Here is a 13,486-nt window from a genome sequence, read left to right on the forward strand (position 1 = left end):
GCCTGGCACCCGGGGCCCGAGAGCAGTGGCTCAGAAACCCCTCTGTGTGGGGCGCCCTGCACAAGCAACCGATCTGGGGAACCCCCAGCAGTGTCATATCGGGGCCCCGAGGCCCTCGGAGCCCCCACCTCCACCCGCGCCCCGTTCCGGGCCACTGGGTGTCTTCAGCTGCCTAGAGGTGACCGCCTAACCCCTCTGACACTTGCTTCCCGTGCTTTGTTCCCCATTGAAACGTGTGGCCCTTCTTTTAAGGGAAATTCTCATTTTCATCGATCACTAAACCTTAGTCACCACGAAAAGTAAATAATATTTTCTTTGCATCCTAGATTTTTACGACTTAACTAATTTGAGAGAAAGGGGGTGGGGTTGGACATGTGCAAATAAACTTTTTCCTTTGGTTTCTGTTAGTCCCTCTGTGCATAGCTTGGGTTCTTTTAAATGCCGATGAAATTTCAGAATCCTGAATTTGGGGACAGTCACCCTGTGGTGCTTGCCCTGTGCCCAGCAGGGACTCAGTGAACACCTGTGGCTAGGACAGATGCATCCCTCACACCAGGAAGGTTACTGGGACGGGACCCAGGCTCTGCCAGGAAGCGTTCCACGTCCCAGGTGAGGTGAGACACACCTGGCAGTTCACGGCACAGGTGTCCTCTGACATTGCTGAGGTGACGGGTCCTGAGAAGTGGGCAGGGTGAGGCCAGGCGTTGGGAGGGCCTGACCAGAAACCTGTTGGATGAGCCTGGGGCCTGCAGCTCCGTGGCTCGATGGCGCCGAGCTGACCTGGGACAGGGAAGGAAGCCAGTGCCCCGCCCGAGGCTCAGCCTGTTTAGGACACGTACACCGTTTTTTGGTGGCTAAAACATAGGCTGAGGCTGAATGGTAAAGAGTGTGAGAAATGGCACATATCAAAGCAATTTTTTTCCATGTTAAATAGACATCATTCTTTAGAACACTTAGATTTACGGAAAAGTTGAGAAGGCGGCGTAGAGTTCACCTGGACCCCACAGTCAGGTTCCCTCTTATTAACAGTTCATGTAAGTGCGGCACCTTTGTTGCAGTTCGGGAGCCAGTCAATGTTGATGTTACTAACCAAAGTTCATCCTTGATTCCGATTGCCTAATGTCTTTTTCTGTCCCAGGATGCCCCCCTCCTCCCCGCCCCAGGATCCCACGTTGCGTTTAGTCATCATGTCTCCAGTTTGTCAGACTTCGCTTATTTTTGACAGTTCTGAGGCGTACGGTCGTGTATTTTGTAGACTTGCTCCTCCTGTTGGTTTTCTCATGGTGAGACTAGGTTATGGGCTGTGTGGGAGCCCGTTTTTATGTGGTGTTTTAGTGAAGAATGCTTTAACGGTAAAGCTTTGCCGGCAGTAACGAGCTGCCCGTTAGCGGGTGTGCACAGGGCATGAGGTGCTGTCCCTTGGACCTCAGTGTGGACTTAGCACAGCCCGGGCCTGGGGACTTCAGGAATGTAATGGCCTGGTCTGTGTTGTCCCCACACTTTCCCATGGGAGCCGGAACGGCTGTCGAGGGAAGTAGACGCAAGTCACTGCTTATCGACCATAGACATTGTTCACAGGAATAATGGTGGTCTCCTCTGGAAACTTCTGGAATCTTCTTAGGTCACCTGAGGTGTAAGTGAGGTGTTTCGGAGGGCCACCACACGCTAGATCCTTTCTCCTTACATTTTTGAAATCCTGGAGAGGAATTTCCTCTTAGGAATAAGGAGCCAAAGTGTGCAGGGCTCAGGTGACAGAGGCACACAGCTCACAGTAAGTGGCAGAGCTAGAATTTAACCTTAGCATTCTGTCCTCCCTATGTTCAAGCGTCATTCTCCTCCAGCATTCAGGCTTTGAGTCCTGGGACAGAAAAGGTGCCACCCAGAGGTTGTCCTCGTTTCGTGGCCATCCCTGAGCTCCCCCCACGCATAGAACCATGGCAGCACTTTCTAGGGTGCCTCCACATGCCTGCCTCCCCCATTAAGCTGCTCCCCCAGGGCAGGGAGCCCAACTTTCCTCACCGTCGGTGACTGTCTGGCACTACCCAGCACCGTGCGTGCACCCAGCAGTTGAGAAGACAGAACATACAGACTTGAGGTGTTGTGTGCTGCTCTCCGGTCCTGTTGATATTAATAGCTCTGCTCACCACCACGGCACTGGCTCGCTCTGTGGGGCTCAGGGCTTTGGCCCATTGGTTTAGAGGGGTGCTAGCTGTGCCCAACGATAGCCATTTTAATGCAAGCTGCAATGGGGGCTCACAATTCTGACGTCCCTCTGCCAACAGCCTTTGGTCTTGCGACAGCCGGACATCGGCCTGGATGTGAAAGAGATTTCATGGTCAGGTGGATGATGAGCCCTTTTTTTGACAGCATTAGATGGCCAGCCAGGCTGGACCCAATATCTGAAGAGAAAATTAACTTCAACTTTCTCCAGTGGAGGATGAATGAATATCAGTGTCTGAAGCCCTGGTAGCGTTTCCCTTCCCCTAGCTGGCCACAGAGCCAGCATGTGCTACTGCTTTGGGCTACTCCTCTGACTTACTGCCCCTTTTCCTGGGATCCCCTCGTAGTTCACAGCTCAGAGACCCACAGGAACAAAACCAGGAAACTGGTACACGGGGGTGTGCATTTGGTATTTTACTGATCCTAGCATCCTTTATCTGGATCCGTGCTATGTTATTGTACTTACAGAGACATGTATACATACAGTCATCCCTCAGTATCCGTGGGGAGGGGCGGTTCCAGGACCCCCGCAGATACCAAAACCCACAGGTGTTCAAGTCTCTTACATAAAATGACCTATTTGTATATGAACTACCACACCCTCCTGTATACTTGCAGTCATCTCTAGGTTACTTACAATACCTAATACAATGTAAATACAACATAAACAGTTATACTGTGTTGTTTAGGGAATAATGACCAAAAAAAGTCTGCAGACATTCAGTACAGAGGCAGCCATCAGGCCTAACTACCTAGTACACGTCAGCAACAATGTAACACTTTCAAAAATATTTTATTTTTGATCCACAGTTGGTGGAACCCACGGAAGGCCCTCGAAAAATCCTGGCTGTACAGCACAGAGAATCCTCACGTCCACAGGCCCTTGTTGGGTTCTGGGAACAAGCAGAGCCCCACGGTTGCAGGACTTCCTTAGGTTCAGCTGGTGGCTTGGTCTTCTTGGAAGAATCAAATCCTAGAGCCAAAGGACAGTCCAGAGGGTATCTCGGGGCTGGGAGAGAGTATCTTTCCCTGTGAATTTTGTTAGTGTTACTGAGACCAGTTTTCCTCCCAGCAGCTGAATTGGTGAGACCTCTGGGTGTTCTCTGAAGCAGCCTCCTGATTGATCCCCAGTTTCTGTCGAGAGTGGCTTCACCGCCTGTGGCAGTGGGTAGGGCCCCAATGGGTAGGGCCCCAGTATTTCTACTGGTGAACATTCGATCACTAACTCAGAGCTGCTTTCGTGTTCCAGAGCATTTCATGTTGTACATGAAACAGTTGTGGTTTCCTGTGGGGGTGTTTAAGATAATCATTAGACAATATTCTCTGCTCATTAAGTAGTAAAACCAGTGAGGTAGGGAAACTGGTGAAACTAAAACCCTAAATATGCAAAACTTGGCCAAGAAAAAAGAAAAGAACAAAACCAGCTTTGAGCTAAGTAACCAAACCAGAAAGGTTTCATTCTTTTCCAACTTCCTGTGACCTTGACCACAAACCTCGGGCTGCATCCCCACTTCCTCACTACATGAGCAAGGAGGGGCCATAATCACCAGGCTGGGTACTGATAACCTCTGAGAGTCGGGAAACTAACCTGACTTTTGTTTCCAATTCTCCTTAGAATAAGGTATTTAAATGGATTCAGAGCATCCACTCTGAATATTAAACTGGTAGAAAATGGAGCAAACTTAGACATGGATTGTGACCCTGATGTTTTTCTTTTGTTTTTTCAAACTTTTATTTATTTAAGTGTGTTTTTCCAGGACCCATCAGCTCCAAGTCAAGTAGTTGTTTCAATCTAGTTGTGGAGGGCGCAGCTCACAGTGGCCCATGTGGGACTCGAACCGGTGACCTTGTTGCTAAGAGCACCACGTTCTAACCCACTGAGCCATCCAACCGCCCGCGTGACCTGATGTTTTTAATGTAACTGAAATTCTTGAATTCATTAATAGGTTGGGGTGCTTCTCCTTGATAGGTAGAGCTGATTCCCCTTTGAAGAAGGATCCGTGACCCTTGCAGTGTTGTCTCTGAGAACACCCTGCCCCCAAGCATGCCCCATTCTCCAGAGGCCTGAGTTTGGGGAGTTTGGAAGGAGAGCTTACGGGTTCTACTGATTGTGGACCCTGGAAGGGAACTGTCCTGTTTGTGCCCAGCCTAAGTCCAGTGAGAAAAAGACCAGCCGTTGCTGCTCACCAGGCGGCGTGGGATTAGGGTGAGGAAAATCATAATGGCCCAGAGAGCAGTGGGGCTGCCTGGACTCCCAGGGAAATGCCGCCAGCTACCGTATTTCCCTGGAAATAAGACCTAGCCAGACCATCAGCTATTCTAATGCGTCTTTTGGAGCAAAAAGTAATATAAGACCCAGTATTATATTATATTATTATTATTATTATATTATATTATATTATATTATATTATATTATATTATACTGGGTCTTATTTCACTATAAGACCCGGTTTTATGTTAATTTTTGCTCCAAAAGACGCATTAGAGCTGATGGTCTGGCTAGGTCTTATTTCTGGGGAAACATGGTATTAGGTTGGTGCAAAAGTAATTGCAGTTTTTGCAATTACTTTTAACCTTTTAAACTGCAATTACTAATAATCTAATAGAATGAAGGTGTCTTCCACCCTTGAAAAGCATGGCGTTTCCTCTGTTGCTGTCATTTGGCTTTTGCAGAGTTGCTCTCCGTCCAATTGTCAGCTGCACCATATAAGCTAATTATAAATTCATTGCCCTGGATGAAAATAAAAAAGCAATCGGCAGTCATTTATTTTTTAATGCATGTTAAATAACTGGGTTCCTACAGGAAGGTGGGGTTGCATAATTAAATTACAGCGGGCTAAGGTTAGGGTGCCAACTTTTCAGGGTGTCAGAAGGCAGCACCCCTGGGTGGCCTGGGAGGGCGGTGATGACTCTTGCAGGTTGAATACCCTGGGACCCCACCCTACCCTGTGCTTGGGCAACTGTCCTTGCAGACACCCTGTGGCTTTGGGAATCTGTGACACAGCTGCAGGGGAGTTGTGGCTGCCTAATGCCTTTGTTTACTTTGGAAGTTTGTCCTATGTGAGTGAATTTGCACAAGTTTCATTCCCAGTAAAGCTGTCACTGACACAAAACACAGCAATAACTCAGGTGATGTAGTTAAACCACTATTGAGCTTGCGCTGTCCGTGGGTTGATAAATCGTAGAGCTTCGTTTGGTAAGAATCAGCAATTTTATGTGGCAATTAATTTTTGCTTCTGGCGGGGCGCCAAAAGGCCTAGAGTGTTACCCCGGTTTTGTGCATGTTGAGAGGGACTTAACAGTGAGAAAGGATTCAGTTTAAGGCCTGCCAGGTGAGTCGACGTGTTCGGACACTGTCACGCAGTGCCCTCGCCGTCTCGCGTGTGTTCCTTGCGTGGCCAAAGCCAGGCTGTGAGCAAACGTTCACTCCTCGTTGGGGCGTGCTGGGCCTCGTGACATGTGTGTGACACACATGCACAGTAGCTTACAGATTAAGAAATGATCTGAATTTCTTATCAAGTGGGATGTTTCTACAGCTCTTGGTCGTGAGTCTGGGTGGAGGCTGGTGCCGGTGTGGTTCCTCACTGTTGCTGCCAGAGGCATTCCTTGGGCAAACTGCCTTCCTGCAGGGGCCTGGTCGGCTTTCTGGAACCCCAGAACCATCATCTGCGCACAGGTGTTGACCGTGCCGCCCTTCGGGCCACAGGACAAAGCAGGGTGCTCAGCGTTCCCCGTTACTCAGAACCATAGTGTGGGGCTGCGTTTATCACGTTCCGCAGTGTACCGCGAGCTTGCTTCTGTGTCCGTGATCCCCACAGCAGCTCTGCAAAGTGGGTGACACCGTCCCCATTTTACAGATGGAGAGCTTAAAAAAAAGAAAGAAAGCTACAGAAAAATTGAGATACACGGAAGCAGAGAAAATTGTACACTGAACACCCACGTCCCCTTCAGCCTGCTTGGGCACTGAGCCACCGACGGCCTGTCTCATTTCATGTGCATCCCGCACACATCCCACCAGGCTATTTTAAAGCAAATCCTAGCCGTCGTTTCATTGCATCAGTAAATATTTCACTTTATTTTCCTAAAAGAGAAGGACTCCTTCACTTAAAGATACAGCAAAAATAGCATTATCGTGTCACGCCTGAAGAGCAGTTAACAGTTTGTGACCTTTACGAGCCGCTCCTGTGAGGGACCCCCATTTTCCTCTGAGGACGCAGCTGCACGTTCCTGCGGTTCTGCCCTGCGGGTCCTGCCCTGTGAGGATTCTGACTGCAATGCCCACGATTTCAGGCGCCTCGCACAGAGGCTCGTGAGTGTGACCAGAGCAGAAGGCACTGCCTCAGTTCAAGCTCCCGCTCTTCCACCAGCTGCCCCTCCCTCTGCAGGTAGTTTTCTGCTCTAGGCCTCAGCTCTGTCGTTCCAAGTGATGCTAATAACGCACTTATTTGCTAAGATTGTCGGGAAGAATGAGTTGATACATGTAGCGCTGTGAGCTGTGCCCAGGACGCTTAAACTTGGGGATGTTATTATTGCGACAGCCGCCCGTGACTCCCAGGATTCAAACAGTGGCTGTGCTTTGGCACTGGGAGCGGGAAGAGAGGGAGACCCCACACACACCTCTTCTTTTCTTCTTTGGCTTCTGAGGGTGGCTCCTGAAGCAGAAACCACCTCTAAGGACTGTGGGTGCCCCACACCCTCTAGGCCCAGAGAGAGCTTTCCCCCTGAACAGTGTTGGGTGCACACGGTGCCACCAGAGGGGGCACTTCCCCTGGAAGTCCTATCAGGAAATATTTTTACAGCGCTTGGCTGTCCTAGCGGACGAAAATAAGATGTTTGCTTTAGCAATTGGCTTAGTCCTGAAAACATCCCTAGACAATGCCAAGGCCTTAGCTGAAAATCGTATGCTCAGCTTGTAGGGATGGTCCCAGTAAGGATGTTTTGAGTGAAAATAAAATGGTACATACCAGGGCTGTTTTGCCTCTGCAGGAATCCGTCCTGTAAGAGCTCAGGGTTACAAGGGCCACAGGGAACCTGGATTTAATAGGGGCTGGCTGCAGGGTGCCCTTGGGCACACCTCTGGCCAGGCTGGAAGACTCTAGAACAGGGAAAACACATTTACAGGTGTGAGACTGCATTCCCTCCCCGACCCCCTATGACTTAGCGCCCTGACTCCTTGGTCGGGGCCTCTGACTGGGCCACAGTCCTGGGCCAGACCCCACGGCCTCTAGGATGGGGGTGGGCGTCTCTCCAGGGGAGTGGGGGAGCCTTTCCTTGACTGTGAGAAACTTCTTTGTCCATCTGAAATCCCCTATGGTGTCGTCACCCTCCTCGGCTGTGGTTGTGCCCACACAGGATGCACTCAGTCCCCCTCTGTGAGACTGCCCTGCACATCACTGCAGGCGGATCGAGGCTCCAGAACTTTCACTTCTGGGGCCTGAGCTTCGCCACTTCCTTCTACAACAGTTTCAAGCTGGTCACTTGTGCAGAACCAGTGTTGTAGGTGAGCTCGCGCTCTCTCTCTCTCTCTCTCTCTCTCTCTCTCTCTCTCTCTCTCTCACACACACACACACACACACACACACACACACAAACACACACACACACACGGCAGAGGGGTGTGGAATATCACAACCAGTCGTGGTAAGAAAATTGCGTTTCTATTTAAAAGTCACTCGAGACCTTTTCTTTAATAAAAAAAAAGAAAAAAGGACTTGAACTGAAGTAAGTTCAGATGGCTTATTTGATGACCTCTGTCTCTGAGGCATGGCGGCAAATAGTTAAGCCGCGATTGCGTCTGTCGCGAAGGTGTGAAGCCGCGGTGGCTAGAGCGGCTGCCGCCCTCTTGTTTCCCTTTTTGGGTCCCCTTGGCGGAGTTTCGGTGGTCTGTAAAAACAGTGCACGGTGCCTGACAATAAATGGCTATGTGGCGTGTGTGTGTGCATCCACCACACATTCACATAAGTCCAGATTCTCTAGATTCACTCTTTGATAGAATCACTTCGATAAGCGGTTGGCAGCGGCCACCGTACGACAGCCCCTCCATGACGTGCAGGGGCCTCTGTGCCTTTGGCCCCCGGTAGGTGTGGGCCAGGGGAGCGTGTTCAGAGGGGCGACGGCCTCCAGGTCAGTCCTGAACCCCACTTCCTCCCACATGTCTCCCCCAGAACAGCAACAAACCTAGGTCCCCCACAGACTCCCAAACGCACCCTTCCTGGCTCTCCAGCGCCCGATGAGCCCAGACACAGGCTGGGGACTCCTCCAGGCCCTGGAAGCCTCTGCCCTGCAGACGGGGCAGGCCGGCCACTCGGGGTTCACTCCAGTGTTGGTGTCCTTGGAACGTAGCTCCTGAGGGCAGCACTGCCACGTAAAGTATGCACTGTGGACAGTTTCCTGCAGCAGCTGGCCTTGTCCGGGACAGCTGAGAGTCGGCGTGGGTCAGTGGTGGCAAGTCTGGGGCCAAGCTAAATTTTATCTAAAATGTGATATTTGTCAAAGTTACGTATTCTCTGTTTCCTCACGTTGCTCATAGTTGTCCACACACCTGAATTTTCATTTTCATTTCTGACGTGACATTGCATGCCTTTTAGTCTTTGTGTAGCAGCCCCAGCAGCTGATTCCCCGTCTCCGAACCAACACAACACACCAGAATCCTGACACAAGTCGCATTTTCTCCTTAAGCCTGGACTTTTTTTTCAATTCCCCTTTGGGTTAGCAGCTGCATGGGAAAGTTACTTAGCTCAATATACAGACTGTGACGGGCAGAAACCTCCTGCCTTCCCGGGTGGCAGGGAAGAAATGCTTTGCCTTGTGACAGTGGCCCTACGGACGTGGGGCATGGAATTTGGTGGTGGTGGTGTCTCTAAGAATTTGGCTGACTCCGAGTCTCTGATGTCTCTCTAGACCAGGGGTGTCCAAACTTTTTTCAACGTTTTTCACCAAGGGCCATTTGCGGTAAAATACACAAACAGCCGGGCCACTCACTCACTCGAGGTGAAGTACACATTGCCTCACCTGGTTTATTTAAGTAAACTAAATATATTTTTGGAATTTGCTGCGGGCCGATAAAAAATGGATTGCGGGCCGCAGTTGTCCCACGGGCCGCAGTTTGGACACCGCTGCTCTAGATGCATCGTGTGGTTTCACGTGTTAACAAGGGAATAATTATGAGGCACACTCATGCCATGCTGTGGTAACACCGTCCTCCTGGTGCCTGGTGGTTAGTGAGGAAGTGGCAGAAATGAGTGGGGAAGGGCCGGCATGAGGGGTGGCGTACCCCTTATGAGACAGTGCTGTGGGTACACATGCAGGCTTTGCTGCATGCACGGGGATAGCTTTATCTGTCGGCCGAAGAACTTTCTGTCACATTTCTTAGGGCGTTTTCTTGTGCCTGTGTTCTTTAAAGTGGGAACCTTTGGGTCTGAGAATGGAAGCAGTAAATTCCTGGCTGCTTTCCCGCCTGGTCTAGAGGAAGAAAGAGACTCATTCTTTCAGATGAGGGTGAAGCCGCGCCCTGCTCTGCCCGCTGTACAGGGGTTAGTAAGTTCAAGTAACAGTCGGAGTTCAACCCAACATTCGGTGCTTCTGTAAAGAACTCTGGAGCCGTCGATGAAGAACGAACACTAACTCCAGAAGGCCTCCAGGTTTTCCGGGATTCTGATGAGAAGCCTGCAGTGGCCCCCAGTTTATGCAAAGCGCCGGGCCTGATTCCTGCAGCGGCAGTGCTGGGGGCTGGCTTCTCTGGAGACCCTCCTTGGGGCGTGTGGACAGGAAGCAGTCCAAGCCTGGCCAGGCTCCGGCCCTGTGACCTGTGTCAGCTCTGACAAAGACCAGGCCAGCCTGCGGCCCGAGGGAACCGGATGGGTTCCTGACGGAGGATTAAAAGGTAAGTTGGATCTCGGACTAATTGGGCCAACGGGCTTTGGAGGCTGGGGTTTTGTCAACAAATGAACTTGGCCCTATTTTTAAGCCATGTTATGTACCAGGACTTCCTGTTTTTCCAAAGAAACCTCTTGTTTTGGTTTTTGTGGTGATGGATTTATTGCTATTTCAAGTGACCCAAGTTGTTTTCCAACCAAAAAGTCAAACTGGAGATTTTGTAGCCCAGAGAGTCAAGCGCACGCAGCGAGAACGTCATTCCCCAAAGACTGCTCATTCAGGAGTATTTTAGCTTCGGTGGCTGATCAGTGAATGAACAAAGCGCTGATTGCCAAGCAGGGTCCCAGACGGATTTCACAGCTCAGAGCGTGGCCTCTTGCTTAGAGGGAGGCGGGGGCTACTCGGAGGACAATTGAAAGGGGTTTTTTGTTGTTCCTCTGGGCTAAGTTAAGCCATGTGTGTCTCTTTCTAGGAGTATTGGCCTGGCCAATCAGAGCTGCATAAATCCCACTCACTTCCTGCCGACCTTTCGACACCGACAGATGTTTTTTCTTACAAGTGTCATTAGGCCTCTCTCTACTCGCTGACCTCATCAAATTGTATTGAGGCCATTTTCATAAGTTTTGTTTCTCAAAACCCGTTTAACCCTTCCTGAGTTCCCCTCTGAGAACTGCCTCCTGTTTCTGCCCAACTCTCTTTTGACCCCTGGACCTGGTAGGGGGAGGAAAGCCCACCCCAGAGCCAGGTGGATCCACAACTCAAAGCTGTGCCCCGTGAACAAAGGGAAGCCGTGGCTTCCACGGAAGGTGTAATGGAGATTCACAACAGTCGCTGTGAGAGAACCTTCCAGAATCCGTAAGCATTGCATGTGGATATGTGCCGTGATCATAGTTCAAACATTGGGGGTCGTGGGTGTGACCTGCACAAGTCGATGGCATGAGTTGAAGGTCCTACGCCTGCAGAAGTTTCTATAGCTGACAACCCTTATCTAAGGGAGCAGACTACCACCTGCCCAGGTGCTGTATCTATTCTGGAGGCAGGAAGATGGTGTTGGTATTTGAGCCTTTCTGTGACACTGACACACAAAGTATGAAGTATCGCTGGGGGGCTAGCAGATTACTAGAGGGAGTAAGGTTTGAGCCATCGTCTCTGACCCCTCAGAGCTCTGGGTTGTGACCTTATCTAAAGGATTTGGACTTCCTCGGGGCTCACTCTTCTGAAAAGTGTGTGGGGTGACGGTTGTCCTGTGAGCACCTGGCATGTTGGGGACTCGCCCGAAGCCTCACCTGAACAGGTGTGATAACTGAGCCGGGCGATTGTGCTGGTGGTGTTCTCCGCAGTGTAGACGCCTCATGTATTGGATTCAGCGCTGCAGAATGTTTGCGGGTTGCTTGTGTTTGTGTGGGGTGAGGTACAACAACGGTGCCTGCCACATGTTACCACGCAGGAAGTGCTGGCTGTTGATAAAGTCATACCTGTGGGTAAAAAGCATGCCGGCCGTGGGGGGGGAGCCACCGGTGTGTTGAGAACCCCCCTCGCCCCACCCCTCAGAGGGAGCCCCTGCCAGTGGCCGGAGATGGTTCTACCTGGACTTTATTTTCTTGATGAGTTTCCAGGCCAGTTTTCCTCTCTTTGTTTTGCTGATCTGTGTCTTGGCCCACGTATGCTGGTGTTCCCTCTCAGGTCTGGCGGGTGTCCCCTCCCTGAGGTCTGACAAGCTCCACCTTTGTGGGTGTTAGTTGTGGTTCAGGGACTGTGGCTGAATGAGATGTAGCTGTCACATTTTCAACCTGGCTGGTGTGGCTGAAGCTGGCTCCTGGGCTTCCAGATTTTTGCACCAGTGACGCCTCTGTGCAGCTGCTGGGAGTGACCTGGAGGTGCTGAGTCTCAGGTGCTGTGAGGGCAGCAGTTTGGATTTCCTGACTTCTCAAGACTCAGAATATTCCACAAATGCCATGGTTCCAAGAAACCGTCCAGGTTACAAAAGGATGTGTGCATCTGTGTGTGCGTGTGTGTATGTGTGTGTGTGCATGTGTGTGCGTGCGTGTGTGTGCGTGTGTGTATGTGCGTGCGTGTGTGCATGTGTGTATGTGCGTTCATGTGTGCGTGGGTGTATGTGTGTGTGTGTGTGCGTGCGTGTGGGTGTATGTGTGCGCGTGTGTATGTGTGTGTGTATGTGCGTGCGTGTGTGTGTGCGCGCGCAGCTACACTCCAGGCCTCTCGTGCCCTGGGGTTCCGGGGTGGGGCCTGCTGGCATCTCAGAGCCCCCGTCTGTCGTTTCCCGCCGCAGGAATGGGCTGCACCTACACTCTGAACTCTTAGCCGACTGCCTTTCATGTTACCTGCATCCTTTCTTCTCTGATTCCGAGAGCTCAGCTTTAATAGTAGCTGTAGTTCAAGAACCACTTCTAAGAAGAAGAGAGCGAGAGGGCTGTTTACCCAGTGAATTACCGTGCGAGGGGGGGGCCCAGAAGGCGGCGTTCTTAATGTGGGGCCTGGTCGCCGATAGATTTTTTTTTAATGTCCCCAGATTTATGGGCGTGTGTGAGTCAGAGTGAAGACCCCGGGGTGCCTTAGTTAAGTCTGTGTGTGTTGAGCATAGCCCAGGAATTTATTTTAAGCGTCTGGGGTAAGTGAAAATCCCAGCCGACTTTCCATCCTCTGGGCCTGCGGGCCTGCTGATGTGCGGAGAGTAGCGTGTCCCCAGGAGTTTGCAGAACTGGATCTACCCCAGGCCTCGTGTCAGCGTCGGCAGCTGAGGATTTATAGCACTTGGGTGGCTTTCTGTTAGCAGTCTCTGTCCTATAGGTAATATAAACTGGGTGCCATTGCAGTACACATGTATTCTTGTTTTTATCTTTCCTGTTGAACTGTACCATTTCAGTGACCATAGTAAATTTGATAGATTGAGTAAAGGGTTGTGCAGATGGCCCCCGCTTTTCAAAAGTTCATATTACGCCACTTAACTTCGCTTTTGCGAAAAGACCTACATTCATACCTGCTTTCAAAAATCGAAAGAAATCTGAAGAGGATTTTCGCTTTTCCCAAAAAAGGCAAAGAGTGAAAATAGCGGTCAGTGTTTGTTTTGCAGCCTCCGTTACATAGACGGCTCACGCCCAAGCAGACAGAGGGGCACTGCTTTCCCTATATGTTAGTGTTATTTTAGGTTTTGTGTGTCGTTTGGTGTGATTCGGTAGGTTACTTTTGGGGTCTGGGAATGCTCAAATATTTTTCTGTATAAACTGGTGGTAATTGTTTCTTCTCTTTACACTATTTCAGCTTATGAAAGACTTCAGAGGAACAGTCTGCTTTCAGGTAGCCGGGAAATCTGCATTCCCTGCATTCGTTGCCTGTGTGACAAATTACATCCAAACTTAGAGCCTCAGAATA

The 13,486-nt window shown here is 50.5% G+C and overlaps 1 protein-coding gene across 5 annotated transcripts in view; it reads left to right on the forward strand.

Moving 5' to 3' along the window:
- Nucleotides 1–13,486, forward strand: part of CTBP2 (C-terminal binding protein 2) — a 155,067-nt gene that overhangs the window by 82,653 nt on the left and 58,928 nt on the right. Inside the window, exon 1 of one of the 5 annotated variants that reach the window (XM_033131006.1) lies at nucleotides 10,086–10,103. The exons of the other annotated variants lie outside the window; for them this stretch is intronic. The gene's annotated coding sequence lies outside the window, so the exon portion shown is untranslated. Of the gene's footprint in view, nucleotides 1–10,085; nucleotides 10,104–13,486 lie in introns of those variants that run through there. 5 annotated transcript variants of the gene reach the window in all.

Source organism: Rhinolophus ferrumequinum, chromosome 16 (assembly GCF_004115265.2).
Source record: "Rhinolophus ferrumequinum isolate MPI-CBG mRhiFer1 chromosome 16, mRhiFer1_v1.p, whole genome shotgun sequence".
In the NCBI taxonomy this organism is placed as follows: Eukaryota; Metazoa; Chordata; class Mammalia; order Chiroptera; family Rhinolophidae; genus Rhinolophus; species Rhinolophus ferrumequinum.